The sequence below is a fragment of the Aphelocoma coerulescens genome, chromosome 7 (assembly GCF_041296385.1).
Source record: "Aphelocoma coerulescens isolate FSJ_1873_10779 chromosome 7, UR_Acoe_1.0, whole genome shotgun sequence".
In the NCBI taxonomy this organism is placed as follows: domain Eukaryota; kingdom Metazoa; phylum Chordata; class Aves; order Passeriformes; family Corvidae; genus Aphelocoma; species Aphelocoma coerulescens.
The window spans coordinates 31679695-31701717 of record NC_091021.1 but is presented as its reverse complement, the minus strand read 5'-3'; the positions used below and the strand labels follow the sequence as shown (position 1 = coordinate 31701717).

Below are 22023 nucleotides of genomic sequence, written 5' to 3'. Positions count from 1 at the left end.
TGATTAGATGAGGCTTTTTGTGTGCTCCCAACTTGAATTGCCTCTCTTCAGAGATCTCTGCTCAAGCTATCTATTAGTCATGGTTAAATGAGCAACAATTTCAAATATAGAGAAAACAGACACACTTAAGTCATAGAAATTCAGTGTGTGCCATGCTCAACGTTAAGCACAGCAACAGAGGTTATCCAGAGCCAACAAAGTGTGTCTGCAGCAGTGGAAGGAGAAAGGGATGTTCTCCTGCTCCAGGAACAGAACAGCAATCCCACCTTCCTGCCTGAGGTGCTGGGGCATTACAGAAGTGAGCATCAGATTCTGCAAACCATGCTTTGGAGGCAGATTTTGCACCACAGTGGTTTAATTGTAAGATTTAGCACACAGCATATATCTGCTGCAGGGATTTCTGGTCACAGAGCTTTATATTTATTCTTTGCTTCAGTGATTTCAGAATATAATCAAACTCCTGGTCGACAAAATTCAAGAACTGAGGTCCCAGAACATCTGTGCAACCTTTCTACTCTGTGTCCCCTTTATCAAGCTGATCTTCCAAGCATGATACTGATGCCCCTCACCACATGAAATACCACAGAGCATTTGCTTGACAGCTACCAAACCCTCACTGTGGCCCTCAGAGTCTTCATGGTTCATAAAACAGAAAGGATGAGTACGGGGTAATAAATGTGATGTACCAGGATAAGAAAAAAATTGCATGTGGAAATGCAGCACTGAGAATCATAAAAAACTACAGCTCCCCTTTTAAAGCAGGATTTCAATCTCTTTTTTCATACTTGTACAGTTTTGGAAAAAAAAACCCAAAATATAAACAGCAGAGTGATTTATATTTCATATGAATACAAATAGTTCTCCATAGAAGCCTAAATGTCAAATGTATCCCTACAAGACAGAGCAAACTTCTGGGGAATGAGAGGGGCATTTTTCCATGTATTTTTCACATGAAAGAGCACAGAACACAGAAAAGATCAGTGATCATGCATATGGTAGTTATATTATTATTCCTAATAAATAATGTAGCATTACCACATTTGTTTTCCCATCTTGGGATGGTGGGAAAAGAAGCACCTGGGTGAAATCTACCAAACCCACCTGCAAGTGAAAACAGCACAGAGACTGAGCTCAAAATTCAGCCTCACTAGGGGCTCATCCTGAGAAGCATCATCAAATTAGAAACATACCTAGTGAGCCAGACTGAGGGATCAGACATCCCTCCTCCCTCAAATGACCTTTGTTGGCAGATGTTTAGTCATGACCATGTTATTCCATGTATCCCCCTTCTCTCCAAGCCCTGGGCTTCCTTACACACAAAATTTTCAGCATTTTGACCAAGACACTGCAGAACAAGATCCACCTCTGAGACAGAAATGGCCACAAGCAACCTGAGCCCTCCTTGCCCAGCCACCAGCCTTCACCCTGCTCAGAGCCAGCTGTGTGATTCAGCAAGAGCTCTCACACCCTTGCAATTCAAACAGAGGGTGTTTCTCCAATATTGAACAGAGAGATAGACAGAGAAGTACAATAATATCCTGGTATACAGGAATTCTCTCAACTGGCACTACCACTACTGATTTGAAAATACTGGTTATGATTTCACTTAAAGCAAAACTAAGCATTGATTTCTTCCATCATTTTACATATAAAGATTAAAAAAAAGAAAGAAATTACAGTCAGAGAGGATTGTGACATCAAATGAAATGACTAAGAGAAAGCAGCTGATGTTTTCCTGACCATGCTTCCCAGAGATAAATCACAAACCCAACAAAAATGAGTTTGTCATTTGTCAGCATAAATCAGAGCCAGCAAGGTGTGCTCAGAGCAACTGGACATAAAACCAGTGCTGGTGTGTGAAGAACTGCACTGTCACACTGCACAGTGGATAAATGCTCAGCCTTGATACTCCCAGTGACCACTCAACACAGCCATGGCTTGGGAAGAAGACAAGGGAAGTGGTGTTCACACACTGTGCAGCACCACAAGGCTCCAAAGCAGAGATTTAAAGAGTTACTTGAAAGGAGAGCAGAAGGTACAGTAATGAAACTGGAGACTGAGAAACTCATGGGGTCCAGGCTTTTCAGAAGCACAGTGTGATGTATGCTTACAGGGGCCTCAAATGCCCTTTTCCATAACTCTGTTTATAGCTCATCTGTGTGCAGTAAGTCTTGACCAGAATTGGTCTTTGACACAGACTGTAAAATACAAACCTTAAAAGGGCCCAATGGAAAATAAAAGTCAGTATCATGACAAAATGGATGATTTCTGATGTAATCTCCTTCCACTCGTGCCTTCCATGTAAAGGAGACATGGAAAATATGTTTCCCACTATAGAAATTAGGAATTCTGCTTCAATAAAGACATCTGGCTACTATGACATTGAAGTAAGGTCTTGTTAGTATTATTATATGCTATTATTACAGCTGGTCCCAAACAGGCAGCCCCCCTTGAAGGAGCTCCTCCTTTTTGATTTGCCAAAGAGAGGGGCTGTTATAAGAAGAGATGGCAGTGGCCTCCCACTAATATACCAAATTATTACCATGAAAACAAGCTGAATGCAGCAACGCTGCTGCTGAACTATGTAGAGATAAAATACCTATTTATCTGTTCCAGATATTTTGACATTGACACAGATCGGGTGACAAAGACATTAAAAAGAAGTTGTCCTCTACAGCTAACAACTTTTGTGACAGAGAGAGCTTGAATAGGAGAGGAAATACAAGTGATTTGTTTCCTGGGCTGTCAAGCCCTTTGTCTTGACCCAACAACAAACCTATTGATCATCTTCAAAACACAAAGGGAGTGGTAAGTGTCATGACAGTATGACACAAACTAGATTTAAAAATAAAGAGAAAAGTAAAAGCAGCTTGTTTATACTGTGACAATTGTGTGCTCTGGCATTACTTCTGCATCACATTATGTGCAATCACAGCTGTCCCACGTGGCTGTGCTGTCTGGGTGTTGCTCAGGATCCCCTCTCCTGTGCCCCACGAGCCCTCTGGTCTCAGCTTTCTCAAGGAAGAAAACATGAGAAAATATAATAGTGCAGCTGCCATCCACCCAGGCAAGGGAATTTCTCAGTCTGCTTTGGAGTAGGATACCTGGCATGAGGTGGTGATGGTGCAAGCTGTGAGCTCAGCCACACACCTCCAGGAACAAGAGCTTGTGCACACAAGTCAGTCCTTTCCTACTGGACACCTCCCAGTACTGGTGGGGTTACCATGTTTTCCCTGCACTGCCAGGGAGCAGCACATCCACTCAATTTCCATCCCCCTTCCCTCAGGAAGGGAAATCCACAGCTTTCATTTGAATCCAGATGTCTCTTTCTATCTGGCTTCCCTGTGATACAGAACAGTGTGGCCAATGTCTCCACACCACCTGTCAGGATTGCAGTTGAAGCTTCCTTAGACCCTCTCCAAGCCCATCTTCCTGAAAAGCACTGAAAAAATCCCTAATATTCAATGTGTTTTCATACTTAAGAAGAGATCACCTTGCTTGAAGAAATACCAAGAGGTTAAGCAAGGATTTCATGTAGACTGCCTGGTATTTTTCCTCTAAGAATTTTATTGGAAAAAGAAAGTTAAATAAAAGAAAATTCTTTACTCTGCAGGGTTTTTTTTGATCAGTCTAAGTTCAATATACCAAAAACCCTGAAAAGTTTCTCTCTCATTGCAGTCTGACTTGATCCCCTCCCTGTTTATTGCTTTGTCTGTAGAACAAAAATATATTTCCCAGCTGTATTAATCAGCTATTGAGGATATTCCATTATTACAGGACAGTTATACAGAGCTCTCAGGTTTTCTTTTAACAGAAATGAAGTGAAATCAATACTAAGCAAATTTCCCAGAAGTCAAATTAAAACAAAGAGAGATGAAGAAGAATTATGCCAGGTACCTCTGCAAAACATGAGGGCACCTGGGGCCAAAGGTACATTTCTCTGTGCCAGGAAGAGCTACCCCTTTGAGCAGATGGACAACTGTACAAAACCTGCAACTCTCACTGGTAAGCAGAACACAAAAAGATGATAAAAGAGCCTATTTCCCCACCACCACCACCACCTTTTCTCTTCCTGACACCAGTGAAAGTACCTGGACTGATGGACTGTATGTGTTGTGATGCCCATCACTAAGTCCCAGAATGAGTCTGTTATATTGACTGTATTTTCAAAAGGACACCAAAAGGCACCCAGACACAGCCCCAGTGACAACGTTTATGGACACTGCTCATAAATGTTGGTCTTGCTTTTACAGCAATACTTCCATAGAATATAATTTTTCACTAATCTTCAATTTATGCAGCACATAAAATACTCCTCCCTCCAGAAAGGCATGCAGGTACATACTAAAATTTAGCATTAGGGCCCACACATTGAAGCACAAAATAAACACGTTTTAAAACTTTGTTAATAAATTCCAATTTAGCTTAACTATGCTAAGATCTGACTTATTTTTCTTCAAAATTTAAAAACTGTCAATAAAGAGAATTTAAATATAATCAGATGAGCAAGAGTCCCTGCATACCTACTAAGATGGTTTCACTAAACAGATACAAACTGCATGGTAACATACACAAATTACACAAAAAATTAGATAAAGGCTTCAGTATTTACTATACTGCAAAAGGCAGGTTTTATAACATTAAATATAGACAGTGACAGGAATAGTAAAGAAAACAGATGACTATTTTTTAAGAAAAAACCAACATATTTTCTTTGTGCAAGCAATTAGTGATATGATGTTTACGTACGTCTCACTTTAAAAAAAATTCCACAGCTACAGCAGACATTTTTAGCAAAAGTAGCAAACCAGCCTTGGATATAAATCCCATTTCTAGATGTACACAATTTTCAGATATGGCTGCTTGTGTGGTCTGTGTCAGCAGCCTATGAGTAAAATGAATGTATTCCTTCCTTTCAGACAGCAGTTACACCTCCCAGGTTAGTTTGCAGCTTGGAAAACATTTTTCCTTCGTGGTTAAACTCTATTCTGTCACCACTACCTGTTCATGGACACTGAGGTCTGAAAACTTCTTCTGCTAGAATGGAATTCTAGATGCCCTCCAGTATTGTTTTTCAGGGAGATATGCTGGCCATTCCTGACCAAGCCCTAAATGCAAGGCCCTGAGAATCAACAGTGTAACCCCACACCAAAACATGCATCACAAACCAGAATGAATGCAAACATATTACACATATTGAATAAATTACCACACACATTCACATCTATGTGTATTAGCCAAATCCAGATGTACCTGGGGAGTTTTACATCTATGTTCAAGTATTTCTCAAGAACAGACTGACAGGGAGCACAAAAGGAGCTATAACCAACCTTTCCCTTTTATGCTTGGATGTGCCATGTAAGATGGGAAATATCCGAAACAGGGAAAATTGGAAGATGATTGTACTTAAAAGGATTAAATGATTCATTCAATGGCATTTCTGCAGCCCTCTGTGTAATTGAACAGCCTTTCTTCCACCTTTCTCCTGCAAGAAAACCTTAATTGTAACCACTGAAAGGAAATAAGTTTCTGGCTATTTTTACAAAATATGTGTTACATCTCAGCAAGCTGCTCCCATTTAACTCTGCAATACAGCTATAAAATGGTTTATTTGATTCAGTACCTTACTTCTGAAGTACCTTACACACCACACGAGGCAGTGAACCACTGAAGAGGTTCAGACTGTGGATTGAAATGCAAAATCTTGAATAAATCCTCTGTAATGAGAAACTTCTGAGGGACTTTGCTGCTCTTATTTCAGGAAGAGGAGAGAAAGTCTCTTTACAAGCCTGCAGAGAACTTCAGATCACATCAGTGCGAAGTGCCATCAGCCACACTTCAGCAAACCATTCATGTATTACCTGGAAAACAGGGTAAATTTTTTCCCACCTCTCAATCTTTCCCAAAGGATGTCATTTCTTTCCAATTTCATCCCCTGGCATTATGTCATGGATATTTTTCCCATTACATTTCAGTCACTTGCCTGCTGATTTGCAGTCTTCAGGAAGGCTCATCCCTGCCTCTCCTGCACAGTGCTCTGCTATCATCCTGCATCCTTGCAGGGGGTTCCCTTCAGCCACAGGGAAACTAGAACCTGTTGGGCAACTCATTCTCACACATCTCATCATTGACTCAGTCCAAACAACCTCATGGCCCTGATGCTCATTTTCACTAAAGAGAATTAGCCTGAAATTTCATTTACTCTAAACCCACAGTATCACCCTGGCAGCACAGAGGGGCTTTAAAAATGACTCACAATGTCATTCATACCTCCTTTATGGTGCCAGAAGAGCATAAAGTGGCCTGAGTGCAGACAAGATCACAGCCAAATGACATCTGCCATTGATTTCATCAAAGTAGAATTTGACCCAATTTAACATTTATTGAATTGAGTGTAAAGCCCAGCTCAGTGGTGCTGGAGTCAGGGAAACCACCTGTTGGGCTCAGCTGGGATGTACACCAAGATATCCAAATGTGCTGTTTAAGAGTCCCAACAAGATGTGCTAGAGAAAAAGAGCCAGCTCAGATGGTGGATATAGGACAAGCTGCAGCTCAAATCCTCCTACTAACTCAGTAGGTGGACACCAAAAACCAGAGGGATTCATGTAGTCCAGCTGTTGCTGACCTTTAGTTCTAGGCCAGTTTTCAGCTACCATTATTTCATCTCTAGCTTTATGTCACATAACACTGCAATCTGCTACAGTTTTGAGTCTCTCCTTTTCATTCCTTTCATTCCAGGCCCAGAGGTCTTTGGCAAAGACCCTCACAAGTCTTTTCTCAATGTACACCTAAACCAGATCTGTGACGTTCTAAGACACAAAGGGTTTTCACACAGCAAGAAGTGGAGAGATCAGAAGATATCATTGGTCCTAGTCTATTCCAAAAGCCTGTTGTTAAAAAGCACTTTTTCCAATTTTAGCTTGTGTCTGCTTGTAGCCCTCAAAATCATCATTTGACTGTTTTTTTCCCCCCCTAATTTTTTGACCACACTTAGCAGCTCCATGGATGAAATAAGCATGAGCTAGTCCAACATTCTCTTAGTTTTGACTCCAGAGGAACGAGGTTGGTAAGTGGAGGGATGAAGCTTTATGACAACTAAAGGCCGTGAGCTCTGCCCAGTTCTACCCACACGAGTCCCCTTTGCTGAGCTTGCAGACCAATACTGTCCTGGTAGCTACTCTGTTCATATAAATCCAAACATAGATTTATTTAGCCAAAACAATGCTTTTAGCCTAGGCATGGGCACTCCTGAAGGCAAGACCAGAGCCACAAAACTAAAATCGGATCTGAAGTTCTCACTGATTTCTATTGTCTCAAAAAGGCCCAAACCACTGATTTTCTTTAGAGTCTTGGTCAGAACCCTGCCTGTGATACTGATCTGGTGCTTTAAAGGGAATTCATCTCTAAAGCTCTGCATAGAAAATTGCAGAAATGCAAAGTACATATCAGCAAGGTAAAGATGCAATGTCACACGTACTATCATTTGTCTCTCAGCTACTGTAGGTGGACAACAACTCTGAGTGCTGAAGAACAAGTAACTGTTTTCATGCATCAGCCCTGCAAACAGTTTAATGGGAAAAGCAACGGTATCTTCATTTCAGTGTGTGTTTAAATCATTCCTCTTTCCTGTCCAACTGCTACAGCTGACATAACATGACTAATCACCACCACCTTTTCTGCACAGAGTAAGTGTGTGGCTTCTGACACTTCAACTAATTCGCTTCAGCTTGTTATTAGGCTTGAACTAATATCAAGCTCAATTTCATTACAGGATGTGACATGTATATCCTCTAAAAATAGTAAGCTTCAGTCAAATTTGTACTACTTGCAAACTGAAATCAGTGTCGGAATTGCAGTTATTCAGAAACCACTAAGTAATGAAAAATAGTTAGGATTTTAACGGACATGGAAGGATATTTACTATCTTATCAGAAAAAAAAATAAATTCAGAAAATGTTAAGATTCCATTATAAAGTTATGTCAATTAAGGGGAAAAAAAACCAACACAAAAACCAAAAACCTCCAAACAAAAACAAACCAACACAAATTTCCCTCCCTTATAAATTTTTGGAAATAGTTTTATCCCTTTTCCAAAGGAAAAAAGAACTGTTCATTCAATAGGAAACATTCATTATAAAATAAGCTTTCTACAAAGAATTTATGTAGAGAATTTGCTTTCTATTAAAAAAAAAATTTAAAAATTCTAAAAAATGGTTACACCTTCCTGCTGGTAAAATTAGCTTAAATGATTAGCAGTAGGAGTACAGAACTGAGATCTGTCATATATATTCAGCCCCTGAAGTAATCATCAACCCCAACCATATACAGCACATCAACTACACTATTCTTCTTCAGCCTTTTTTAAGCAGTTTCCTCATTACAGACTTTTGGAAACTACACATACTTTAGCCTCTTTTCCCAAAAACATGCCCATTAACAGGCCCAATTAAGCACAAGCTATGTGGTACCTCACTTTGTTGTTATTATTACAGCCAGCACCATATAACTCCTTTATAACCCCCAGTTTTCTCTCCCCATGCTCCTACTTGAGTGGATTTCAATAAGCATTTTTCCAAATCTCATCCTGAAACCTGCCCACACACATTCCCAGCCTGTTTATAACCTTGTTCAGTGCCAACAGTATCCTTTAATTTAAGTGCTCATGTTCGTTTATGATGTTTTAATCACATTCTACAAGCAGCAGTGAAAATGAACAGTCAGGCACAAAAAAAAATTGTCCAGTCCAGGTGCAATCTTTCAGCCTGCAAACCTGACTTGGCACTGGGTGCCCAGAGCCACATCCTGAGTTGTGCTCCTGCAGAGGCCTCAGCAGGGACCAGAGCATCCCAAACCCTCATGGAAATACCTCTCCTAATTCATCCTCCAGCTGTATTTGTCACACTGGTGTCTACTGTGTTTCTGTTAGAGCTCCCAGCTCAGACCAGCATTTAGATTCAGCATTCCTTCAGCAGACATGGCTTTACCTTTTGGGCTGCTGAGATTGGTCCTGTTCTCACTGCTCTCTTCTCCAAGGTCATTAATTTCTTGTGTAGAGACCCTTTTTGGTATTCAATCATTCCTTTTAGATTTGATCTGCCAGGAAGTTTCATTAACCTAAACTGTGGGGAGGTTTGGTGGGCGCCAAGTTTATTTCATCACCAAAGGAAAAGGAATATTGAAAAAGATAATTAAATCATAGAATGGTTTGGGTTGGAAGGCATGTTAAAGATCATTTCATTCCAATCCCTCTGCCATGGGAAGGGACACCTTCCACTAGACCAGGTTGCTCAGAGCCCCATCCAACCTGGCCTTGAGCACTTCCAGGGATGGAGCATTCACAACTTCTCTGGGCAACCTGTGCCAGTGCCTCACCACTCTCAACGTGAGAATTTCTAACATCTAATCTAAACCTCTTCTCTTACAGTTTAAAGCTGTTCCCCCTGTCCCTGCACAAACACAGATTTGATTTTGGTGTTTATCACAGTTTTGTTTAAGAATCTGCTGAGTCCTGGCTTGCTGAGATCATTCAGGCACTTATATTGAGCGTTAAGATAGTTCCTGTAAGTAGTAGAGATGCAGCCCTTATAAAGTTCAAAATACATCTCTTACACCTACATTTCATTTAAGCAAAGACCAAATCCTGAAGGGTACCCCTAGCTCCCTAAGAAACAAGATAATTAGTTGCCTCTCATTTGCAGAAATCCCCCCTACACAGAATTAATAAAGGAGAAATTACAAGGCATATTTTGCATGCGCCATTAAACTGGTAAAATTAAGTTTGCACAAAATGTAATTGCCTTTTGATGTGAATAAAGCACAAAAAGCCCAATCAGATGCAGCACAGTAATTTATGACACAATCCTAGAATCTTTAGGTGATTGGTGTCACAACATCACAAGTCTGATATATTACAGTGTTAAGGGGTACGTAGCCTTGTCATAAATTATTTCACTTTCTGCTCCTGTGCATCTGAGGTGACAGAACAAAGCTAAATTTCTTCCTGACCATTTAGACAGCTCATTATTTCCCCAGAACTCTCCCGTGCCATCACTAATCTCTGCAATGTATCATCATTCATTTAAAATATCAATTTTCTGCAGTCCATGTTTAACAGCATGTTTTGTTTTCTAACTTTGAAATATTTTTGAGGACAGCTTTCCAACTGAATTCAGCAAAGACTGACAAATGGCAACTCCCAAAAACCTGATGGTAAGACACCTTTATGAGCTAGTTTCTCAGGTGACACAACTTGTATTTTCTTCATAGCACGTGTTACATCAGGCCTTCGGTTGGTTCTCGCAGTAACCAAGGGACACAGGAGCCAGCTTTGACTTGGTAACAAGCTTAACAGACAATCAGCTTCTTAGAAAAGGTGAAAGGACTTTTTATCCAAAAGCATCTGCCTAACAAATGGTAATTCTTGCACCTATATTGTGAGTGCCGTGTATGAGGCTCTGCAAACAAAGATGCAAACATCAAATTGCACTGCAACGGAAAAGAAAAGTTAGAGAAGAAAACAAAGCCTCAAAATAAACTATTTCTTGAAGATTTCTTCTGTTTTCCCAACTACAGGGTGATCAGTGTCAGGTGGGATCATCAGATTCAAGCAGAAATAACCTCAAAAGTAAGTTTGTGAAGCAATGGTTGCAACAGGCAGCTGCACCCAGTTGTGAAGTTACATCATGGAAACAGGCATGGAAAAAACTTCCCCATATCCACTACTGGATCAGCTCAGGAGAACTGCAATGATGTGTAAGCAAACTATTAGGCAAACTATAAATATTCAGAAGAATGCATTATTTAACATTTTCCTTTATAACTTGAAGAGCTGTGATTGCTGGGGGAAGGAGGCAGTAGGATTGGCACAGTACCTGGGAGAGGGACTGAATAGGTGTATAAAGTTTGTGTATCCAACTAAGGGCTGAACTCTTACAGTTCCAGAGCCCAGAGTGGGTGTTTTAAACAGTATCTGCATTTCACACCAAGGTAAGTTTAGCTAAACTCCTACCATCTTCCCCTTTTCCCAAGAATCACTACAGTTCTTTGCAGTCCAAATTTGCTTGTCAGTTTGTCCAGGAACATAGCCCTGGCTTTATCAGGTTCTCAGCTTAACTAGGAGAAGAATTTTTTTTTTTTTTAATCCTTCCTTTTTGGAACAAAGGTAGCTGTTTACAATTTTTTTTTTTTTTTTTAATTGATGAGGACAACTGAGGGACTGACTTGGATTTTCCCATAAATCAGTGGGAACTAGGGCAACTTCTGTGCCAGAGATAGTATCCCCTTCCGTTTAGGAGCATCTTCTCTCTCAAGATGTCCACCCAGAGAAATTTGGCTTTAATCTTCCTTTTTTGACAAAGCAAAACAAAATCTGCCAGCTCATGAGCACCTAAACACACCTGCTTCAGCACAGACCTGCTGCTTATGCATCAGCCTCCAGGCAGCAGAACAATTGTGCCTACTGACCGCTTTAAACTGGATTCATAACTTCCCTGCAAGAAACATTGCATGTTTCTCTATACTGGATATGGCAGATAGAGAGAAGACATTTTGTAAAATCAACCATTTTTCTTTAATTGGGACACGGTATAATCAGCCTATTCACATGTTGGGGAGAACTCCTATTGGGCAGAGCTGTGCACGTTTTTGAAACGCCTTCAGAGAAGAAAGGTGGCGATCAAGAGCAGTGAAAAGGTGTGTCTGCTTTAAGCCACGAGGTCCCTGAAATGCTCGGGGGATACAAAGGCACAGAGCACCTGTCAAATTGCCATAAAACTCCTGCTCTGAGCCCAGGCACGAGAGAGTTCTTTCTGCTTCACCCAGGCTGGGTGAAGCCCAGAAGAGGAAAAGGACAATTGTGATTTTCAAGTTTTAAATACATTCCTAGCCTTTTTGTAAAGACTTCAGCCTAGAAGAGTTACAACAGAAGAGACTACTCGTGCCAGGTTATACAAAGAGGTGAATCCATTTCAGCAGTCATATGCACTGTACTGAATAGCTGTTCAAGCCACAAACAGTTTCAGCAGTGCTACTGGGTTAAACTGAAGGATGGCATTCAGCATGACTTAAGTTATCCTGTAGGTTTGTTTGATTTCACTGACAGGGCAAAGAACTAAATTACTTAACACAACCTGCCTGTTGAAGAACCATTAATTAAAAGTGAGGAGACCATAAAAATTCTGTTTTACCTACCCTACTCTCATCTGAGTTAAAACTCCTCCCAGACAGAAAACCTGAACTCTTAAATAACATTGTTCTGTTTGTGCTGAGATTTTTGTCCTGAGCAATTGCTTTAGTGGTGTACAAAGTTCTCCTTGCCAAAGAGTACCTGTAGGTGCCATCATAAATACATGGACTATCTCAGCCAATTCTAAACCAACAGGTAAAACTCAGTTCTAAAAACATTCTAAATACCAGACATTTTTCACATAATACCTTGATTCCATAGATTTCTCTTACTCAGATCAGCCTGCTCAGGAAATCTTCCTGCAGTAATTTATGGTTCAGATTTATTAAGTCTGTAATAACTTTATTAACTGTGGAGTGCATTGACTTAACCTGCATAATTGAGGGCAAAAAAATATATTCCAGATTTTCATATTTGAATTTATTCCATAACTTCTATTTACAAATACAAATCTTGGCTGTTTAGGAATTATCAGGATATCAAATTGATGTTATAAGCTTTAAATGGGCAGATTTCTCACATTGATTATTGAGTATTTCACTGCATAATCAGCTGTACAGTGCAATACATGCTGCATCTTCCAGGCCAGAAACTGCTGATGGCCATTATCATAGCAAACTTGCTTTTAAGGAGAGTGAATTAGAATAAAGGGAAATAAACTCAAAAAAAATCACATGTGCTCTGCTTCCTCACACTGGAGCAACAGAGAAAGGTAGAGCTGCAACCAAGGAGCTAGAGCTGACTTTCAATAAAGAGTAAGTTTTAAGTTCAAAAAAGCCTGGAAGTAAGTGCTTAGCTTACTGAGCAACAGGCACAATTTGCCAGCAGATATCAGCAAGCCCAGAGGAAGCAGCAGCACAGGCTCGAGGGGCTTCTGCAAGGAGCAGCAGGAATCCCCACTAGCAGAGCTGGGGAACTGACCACAGATAACTCATTTTATTTCATATCCCCAGCACTTTGTCAGTGAGTAAAGACCATTTAGTTCACAAAATCCTCTGCAAAACCTCTGTTTTCTTTCCTTCAGTTGCTATATCTCCCCAAAGAATAAAAATATGAAGTGTAGTAATCAGAAGCTGAAATTCTACTAAGAACAGCTGAGCAACAGGAAAGTCCTGGAGATCAATACTCTCCTGCAGGTGCCTTTCCCAAGCTGTCATGCCAGGGAGAGCAAACATCAATCTGCACCCAGCAAACCTGTCCACGGAGATGTGGGCAGAGTTTGTAGTTAGACCCATGACAGCTCAAAGGAAAATAAAAAGAAAGCACACAGCTCCAAAATTCAACTTCCAGTGCAGTTGTGCACAATCAGTTGCTCAGCTGGGACTGAGCAGACAGGTTTTAAATAAGCTCCCTGCAAAACTGAAACACTTGAACCATGTTGTTTGAGATACTAAAATAGATGGGTGTTTTTTTCTTTAACAGGAGACTCAAATTTGCAGGATCAAGCCTTTGAATCCAAAGTTGGCACCTAATGGAGAGCAGCTCCCCTGCCACATCACAGACCAACCCAGCAGCAGCACAGACACCCCCAGGAGCCATCCCTCTGTGCCAGAACCAATGTCTAGAGGCCACACAGCAAGCAGGACCAAAGGGAAAAACACAGAACAGGGCTGAATTCTGCAAATGGAGCCCCACCATATAAAAATAATTTTATGGCACCTCGGTGCATCTGAAGGACAGCAGCAAAGCAGACCCTCAGAAAAAACAGCAATAAGAGGGGCTGATAGAGCATCCTCTAAGAAAAAAATCATCACCTAAGGCAGCTTTTAACATACTAATAGAGACTGCAATTCCTGAGTGTGCTACTATATATGCCATAGGCACAGTCTTTAACCAAGCACACTGAGAGGAAACAGCAGCAGAAGAAATTAGAAAATAATACTTCCACCAAAAGGAGGTAAGAATTCAATAAAGATCAGTTTAGTAACAGCATTCCTAGTCTGAAGTATTAGGGAAGAGATAGTATTCAAGTCAGTGCTGAAGTTGCCAAAAAGTCACAGAAAGCCAAGTTACTTGTTATTCTTCACTATCACCTGGTAAGCTCCTGTGCTTATAACTACCAGTAATAGCAGCTTTCAGCATTAGCAATTTCTATTGCAATAAAATCTTGGAAGATGCAGTAATACCAAAAGTCTTTATTTAAAGCAAGGGTGAAATAACTGGGAGAATAATATGAAAGGCAGAAGCCTAGCCTCAATTATTTATAGTTTCTATGAACAGAACCAATAAATCCTGTGGGAGGACATAAAGCCATAGGTAATTTAAAAGGTGCAATATCTCTTATTTTGTCCGAGAAAAGATTTTTATTAGTTTTTCCATTGAGGTGAGAGGAAAGGAACAAATTAGTCGATATAATAATTCTGAAAGAAAAATCAAGTTTAATAACAAGCAGCTGTAATGTACAAGCAGCTACAAGACAGGCCTTCCAGATGATGGTTCTGTGTCAGCTGTTGACAAGGTGGGGCTAGATGGCTATATAGTGCATTTACTGGTTTCTGCTAAATGGTTACAGTAAAATTGTGTTGTTCCCCCTTGTCTCTCTACCATGCCACTACATGAAAATGGCTTTTTTATTCTTTTTAGATTTACCTAACTGGGCTAAAAAGTACCATTGTACATGCAGAAGCATCAGCTCCTACAATACTTTTAATTATGAAAACAATAACCAAAGGAAAAAATGCAGATTAAGGCAAGGCAAAACCAACAACTATTCACACAAGGAAGATGCTAGACTGAATACAAAGAAGCATGTTACTGTGCTGTGGTGGGCAGTGAACATACATCACCAGGGACAGAGAGTTTTCTGTAAGACCAGTCCCCAGTACCACAAGAACCACTTTACATTAGGGTCCCCAGAAAGGCTTCTCCCGGGATGCTTTTTCTGTTCTGTTAACCTGTCCCAGTTTGGATTCCCTGGTTGCTGTCAGCCTCTACCCCTCATCACTCCCCCAGAGCTTCCCCATTGTTCCCCGTTCCCACCTTTTCCCTGCCCCCAGATAAAACTCTTGAGTTTTGGGATCATTTTGCTATTTGCCTCTGCACCCTTTGACAGTGTAGCAGCCATAAATGCTCCTGCCAGGACGCACCCAAATGCCCTTCTGGACTCTTTGGTATTGGCTGTAACACTGAACCCACCCATGTGTCTGTGGGGGCACACGGGACCCCACGGAGCCAGGCAGGGACAGGGTTACTGTGCTGCTGCTGCCCACAAGTCAGCTAAAGAGTTTAAGTGGTACTTTTAGGGGTCAACTGATAAAAATCAGCCCCCCTTACCTCACTTATTTCCTTGCTCTCCCTTAGTCACTTGATGTGTAAACTACCACTTGGACTTCTGGTCAAGGCAACAGGGCAGAGACAAGCAGATAGAAGAGAGGGGAACCCATGCTGGGGCTTTGTCTCAAGACCCTCAATTCAAAAGGCACAACAATTCACAAAGGAATTCTCCACATCCAGTTGTTTAGATGAGATCTAAAGATAACTTTCTTTACTGAATCCAGACCCCCATGGTATAGCTTGGAAGGCCTTCAGCCCCTGGGTCTCTTACCTCAGGTTTTCTTCACAATTTATTTATGTATTATGCAGTAGTCAGTTGTTCTGGCACCCCTGCTAAATCCTTTAGTCACAGCAAGATAAGATTTGTGTCTCATTTGTCCCTGCTTGAGGGCTTTTGGCTCTCCTTAGATGGGCTCTGCATGCTCTTACAGTTCAATCACTACCACACAATCTACTTTATTCTACTTCTGAGCTCCAGAAAGAGAAATAAACACCAAGACAGACATTTTACAAATGGACAAGGTACCTCCACAGCAGCTTATGACATCCAACAGAAGACACATCCCTCATCTTGCAGCAGGCAGCTCAACAAGCAGCATCCTTTAACCTTCCTTATCAACAGGGATTATTAGAAATTCACCCACGTTTTTTGAGGGCACTTTAGGTCTCCTCATACTTCAAATACTGTTAGTCTAAACCCAACCCTTTACCCTGAACCCCTCCCCACAACTCTCCCTTCCTTTAATGCACCTCCACGAGATGCAGGTGATACCAATTTTCCAAGGCACCCAGCAATTTGCATTGAGAGGTTCCAGCTGTCCCTGGGGCTGGACACAAGAGATTCCTCACATGCATTTAATCTATAGGATTATAATCTCTGCCTCATGGCTGTGGGCTCAGCAGCCTTGTGTCATAAACAATGTGAACCCTCATACCAACCACATGTGAGGATGCAAAGATTTCCCAATGTGCTTAAAAGAAGTTTAAATTGAACTTTTACAGCAGGTGAAGGGCAGAAGTCCTTTCCTCTGTTCTCTGTGTGCTTGGAATTGATATCACTTAATTTCACGCATTTGGGGAAGGAAAGTATGCAATTAATAGTCTGTAGACAGTTTGTATTTTGGAGCTTTTAGTATGCCTAGGGGAGCAGCTTTGGCTATTCTTGTTGAACAAGCACTACGCACTCAGCTAGCCTGAGCAATGTGCCAGTGCTGCCAGCCCAAAGAGTTCAGCAATCCTAAAATGGAAGCTTCAGAACCATGAGATTTTAATTAAAAACTGCAATTTTTTACTCTTTGGCTTCCGATTCTTTTTTATTTCATCTTCAAGGTTCAGTCAATACCTACTTGCAAGTTTCTTCTTCACATACCCAAGAGCTTAACAGAAGCTGAAATTCTCATCTCAATTGCCAAGAACTGGAAACTGGTACCTTAAGCAGAACAGCAAATCCTGTAACACAGGCAGAAGTTGTGAAGTCGGATCAATTCATATTTCCAAAACAGACTAATGTCTAAACTTTTGGAAGTTCTTAATGATTTAGATTCACCATTAACACAGCTGTCTCAAAGCTACTTGCAGGGTTATCATACTTGCTGCAGGTTTTGAGATCCCCACTGAATATAACTGGCAATTCATATGATGACTTTGGCAGAGCTGTGTTGATGGACAGCAGAAGGTGATCTCAAAGTTCACCAAAAAGAGATGTTATTTCCAGTAAAACTTCTGTTCAGAGTTAAAAAAGAATCTTGGAAGAGCCATTTTTACTCATAAAGCAATCTAAATACGTTTGCACCTTGACCATGTTTGTCTTGAAATACTTGAGCTTTCTTTGATAATATCAAGTTCCAGTACTTCAGAAATACATTTATCAGTCCTTCTGGTTTTCTACACCGGTGACAAGCTCTTTCCTTTGATCTCCATGTAAGAGTTTTCTCCTCCATGCTCTTTTCCCCCTATGTTTTCTGGTCGACTTCCAAGAACTGAACATTTTTTAGTTCTCCCATTAGCTTTTAACTTTTTGTGGTTTTGCTTTATTGGAACTGGCAACATGGTGCTATTTGAACACAGCTCCATCTGTCAGAGTCAAGTCCTGCAGGTAGGGTGTCATGTTTGATTTCATGTTATCATTTGTTGTGTAGACAGAGCTAAAGAAAATAAATGTTTACTATAAAACAGTTACTTTCATAAATTCCTTTGAGAGTTCTTTTACTGTTGTTGTGGGACCTACTTGTGTCCTTATGAACACAGCCCCTTCTGCACTGCCAGAGAGAAAACAGAAGGGGTGTGCTCAGCCTGGCCTTGCTCCCTCCTTGTGTTTCCTTCCCTCTTCTGCTTTCCAAGTGTCCTAAGCATGTATGTGAATTGGAATGGCAGCATTACAGCTGATGGAAAACACTGTAGGCTTAAAAGAAAGCTGACATTTTGGAGATTGAGTTTTCAGTTTTGAAAAGGAATCTACTTTGATTGCCCAGCTTCAGAGCTGCTGCCTTGTATGAGGTTACATCTGACACTAAAAGAATAGATATGGTTGGCTTTTATCCCAGCAGGACAACAGTTATACTTCACAGTCAGGGCTTCCCAGCCAGAAGGGGACTGGATGGGAAGCAATGCCTAGCAAAAGCTTCATTTCCTGGAGCCTTTCTGACACACATATCAAATAGATCTGGTGAATACAATTATTTCCTTTCCAGTCTCCTACATGGCTTCCTCTGTTCCTTTTTCTCCTCAAAAAGACATAACCTCAAAACCAGCAAAAATATGATGTTGACTGTAGTCCAGAGACACTGCAGCACATATAGGAGCCTTTGAAGCCTGTTAGAGTGCTTGTCTTTTCCTTTCACAAACAATATGCACATCTTGCCTTGCAGGTCTCGATGATCACACATTTTTCTTGGGAAAAGCATTTAATTAAAAATCTTTGATTTTGCTTTATCCTGGACACTACATCAACACTGGGGTTTTTCTAAGCCAGCTGGAAATGACTATTCAGGTGTAAGAGCTTTCCTGAATATCTTCGTTTTCCTTTAAAACGTTCACAGTTCTTTTTTTCTTTCTTCCAAACAGCAGCATTGATGTTTCTAGCCTGACATTTCTTAAGACCTGCAATATACACCCTGTACAGCCTCACCAAAGCAGGGGTGTCCCAAGGCAGAGAGCATGCCCAGCATCTCTCGTGTTCTCCCACTTGGAGAGACACCATGATCAAGTGCTGACACACAGTCCATGTTTCCACACTGCCATATGTGTCCTCTTAATGTTAGGAGGAGCTTGAGTGCAGTGAGGCTGTTCCCTTAGGCAGGATCTGGCAGTGACCAGCAGTAAGAGGGGTGAGCTGTGCAGAGGCAGAGCAGCTTTCCTGCCACCAGGACCCAGCAGCCCTGTGGGGGTCAGAGGGGCTGAAAGTGTAAACACAGGGAAGTGGGATGCAGGTGGAGGGCTGGGTGGGCTGAGCTGCAGCCTCACTGCAGCCTTGCTCACAGATGGCCGTGCTGGCACAAGCACCTCGTCAGCCACAGGAGCCTGGCCTGACTCTGTGCTTGGAAAAGCAAACAGCTGGGGAAAGGCCACGTCTTAAACAATCAAAGCTCCTCTGCTCAGTAAATGTGAGGCATAAATCTTAGGGCTTACCCTGACATCAGCACAGCTGACCCAGTGCTAGGCTGCTATCACAGGATCTGTGCTTTTAGTGCAAATAAAATACCGTGTCGGGGGAGGAATCAGTTAAGCCCTCTGCTATTTGCTCTGTTGTCATTGTAAGCACTTTCCCAAGAAGTGCTGCTGGAAGCAGCTATTTCAATTCACCCACAATTTTTTCCAAAGCAGATACGACCAGATTCTCCAGTCTTGATGGAATGTAAACCATCACAGTGGATGCAGCATGTCCAGAATGTAGGCTACACACGCAGACTCTCATTAATGGTTGCACTGAACTGGGGGTTTGGAGAGCACTGGTGTGCTGGACATTGTGCAAACAGCACAAAGAAATTATGTCCACCATATAAAACTGAAAACAAAATTACAAATGGATAGCTCCTATCATCACATGTGACTAGTGCTCCTATTTAAACCTTCAGAACAGGGCAATCCAAGCCCTGAACTAATGCATTAGAGTTACATTAACATTGCCTTTGCTGAGGAAGGTTGCTGGGATTCTTGGGACTGTGTTTTCTGGTATAGTAAATTTATCCACAGCCATCTTCCTTCTCAGTTATTTGGTGGCTGTCCTGTACACATGGAAGGAACTGTGGACAGCTGACAAGCCCTTACACTGCAAGCTCCCAGAACCTCTTTGCTCACAGCCTGCAAGAGCCCCAGAGCCTGAGCCTGGCCTGCAGTGATTCCTGTTTCTAAACAAAGGGAGACAAAAGCAAACTCTGGATCGTGTACAGCTCATGCAATAGGCCCTGAAGCTGACAGCACAACACTGGAATTAAAGAGATCTTTCATTTTGTTTGCCCTCCTTGTATTAACAGCTGCAAACATCAAAGGCTGACTCACTGCACAGACCAACAAGCACATTAAGTACGAGGCTTTTCAGAACAGCTGCTGTCTGACCAGGAGAACCACCCTTCAGGGCCACTGTCACTAACAATTCTGTAATTTATACTGATGGCAATGCAGGGAAACAAAAACAACTGTTGTGCAGGCACTAGAAGTCCTCTGCTGGACAGCCTGTCTCTCTCCAAGAGCTGTATATAGCCTGCTCCAGTTTAGGGAGGGATGGGAAAATGGAAGCTGCTGCTGGTCACTGACTTGTTCAGAATACCTGTCCCGTCCTTGGTAACAATGGAGCAAACAAGATCACCAAGGCAGACCTGGCTGCACCAGCACCAACCAGTCTCTTTTTTAGCAGAATTAGAAGTTTGAGCTGACCTTTTGCTTGCTTTTAAATAACATGTATGACAAGCGGATTCAGGATTTTTATGCAGTGATGTGTGAGCTTGTTGTCCCCACATCAAGCTGACGTGACTGATGCCACTCAAGAAGGCTGTGACAGGTTTGGGATTTGATATCAAATGACCTGAGCACCTTCACCACCTGATTCTGCCACAGCTACAGACCATGACTTCCCACCAGGGCACGAATTCCCCGCAGGGATTGTACCAAATGCAAGCAGAGGATTTCCCTTTAAGGATTGCTTTCTGATTGTCATCCTTACCTTTCTTACTTTTGTTTCTCTGTAAGTCACCTTTTCCCATATTGGTATTTAGGCTCTAATTCTCCAGACACTTCTGTTTCCAGGCAGTGATGAGCTCCTCCTCACAAGTCTATTTTGTCTCCTCTTTGTCTGCAGCTTTTAACATTGTGCTGCTTAACCCGCATGGGATTAAAATAACCAGAAAAGCATTAGCATTTTTATCACACAGAACACTCTGGGAGAGCTTCAGATGCTCTATGATTAATGTATAGATTCTGAACAACTTAAGGCTCCTTCCCAGGCTTTTGAGACAAAAGAAGCTGCAGCTCATCCACCCACTTCTCACTTTGGAGAGGACAGAGGTGAGGTTCCCTGTCTATAGGTAAAACAGATGTAAGTAGGTCTATGGGAGTAAACCTGAGTCAATGGATATAATTCTAATTTTAGATAAAAGCAGCAAACACATGAGGTACAAGTCCTTCCTAGTCTACAGTCATTTTCCTTCTGGATCCTTCTCTGTATCTAGCCCACCTGAAAATTTTCTCTACACCAAGGCAGAGGACATTGCTTTGGTAAAGATGTACATTCTTTTGATCCTACATTTTCTTCCCTTCTCATTCACCTAAGCACACAGAAGATTTTATTTTTCTTTTTTTTTTTCATATGTATGTACCTAAATCCAATTGTGCCAGACTGCACAGTTGTTGGGCATAGTTACAGTGAATTTTCATTTCTGCTCAGGGGTTGTTGTTCACAAATTCTTTGATTTTCAGGTAAACTCCCTGCCTTAAATTTTCCCTATATTCCCCCAGAGCCTCAAAATGGAAGGAGATAGAGCACCTCCAAACAATTAGTCATTGGAAATAATAACATGATTAGGGACGGAAAAGCTGGTTAAAATGGAGGGATGAGTTGGCTGCTTCCATGTGGAGCCTATTCAGCAAAGTCAATACCTGTGCATGTAACACCCTGCTGTCTGTGCTTCAAACACAGGAACACTGGGTCAGAGTTAGACATAAAGTCAGAAGTCATCCTCAGAAAGGGAATGGGAGGAAGAAGTAAAATGTTCACTGGATGTGGGGAGCTGCTTCTTAGGTTTCCTCCTGAGATCTGTAAAGTTAGACCTCAGATCTGACAGTGCAGGAAAAACCTGTTCCCCTGAAGACCCACATTGTTAATGTTAATGGAAGTCAGAAGGATATCTCCAACCTGAAGCTGATTTCCAATTGGACAGTAGTGTGTTGTTCAGCATTTTTATAACCGTGGAAGAAAAACTTAAGGACAAGGCAGAAAATGTGGAAGCTTTTCACAAATTATAGCAAGTTACACAAATGCAGTTGTGTGCTCTGTGCAGGAGAAAGCACACTATGATATGACTGACATCATGTCCATGAAATAAATTAGCTGGGCATTAGATCCTTCCATCTGT

At 41.5% G+C, this 22023-nt stretch overlaps 1 long non-coding RNA gene across 6 annotated transcripts in view; it reads right to left on the bottom strand.

The window, feature by feature from the left end:
* Window positions 1-16154, bottom strand: part of LOC138113184 (uncharacterized) — a 235802-nt gene extending 219648 nt beyond the window's left edge. For all 6 annotated transcript variants that reach the window (XR_011152034.1, XR_011152036.1, XR_011152035.1 and 3 more), the window contains exon 1: window positions 15984-16154. This is a non-coding gene — a long non-coding RNA (uncharacterized lncRNA). The remainder of the gene's footprint in view (window positions 1-15983) is intronic.
* Between the last annotated feature and the right edge of the window lie 5869 nt (window positions 16155-22023).